General features: G+C 40.9%; 1 protein-coding gene across 1 annotated transcript in view; it reads right to left on the bottom strand.

The window, feature by feature from the left end:
- Positions 1-291, bottom strand: part of nlgn2a (neuroligin 2a) — a gene marked incomplete at its 3' end in the record, with an annotated part of 169,736 nt that overhangs the window by 9,108 nt on the left and 160,337 nt on the right.

Genomic DNA, 291 nt, shown 5'->3' with positions numbered 1-291 from the left:
GTGTGTATGTGTTTGAGTGTGTGTATGTGTATGCAACACCGTCATTCATCAACAAAGAGTGACAGACGGTACACAGAGAAAGCAAAGGGAGTAAGAAACGAAATTGCTTTTTCAGCTCCTCTCTTAATGACGTTTACTCTGTCTAATGGCATTGAGCGGGGACCTCAGTACAGCAGCCTGCACTCCGAGAAATATAGGTGACCCTAATCTGAATCACATCCGTAACTGGATTACAAGTGCTGACACATCGTGTTTGGAATTTAGGATTGTACATCTTTTTTTTTTTTTTTT

This window comes from Morone saxatilis, unplaced genomic scaffold, assembly GCF_004916995.1.
Source record: "Morone saxatilis isolate NCDOM2014 unplaced genomic scaffold, NCSU_SB_2.0 Contig4, whole genome shotgun sequence".
Lineage (NCBI taxonomy): Eukaryota > Metazoa > Chordata > Actinopteri > Moronidae > Morone > Morone saxatilis.
Note: the sequence above shows the minus strand (reverse complement) of the source record. Positions and strands in the feature narration are given on the sequence as shown.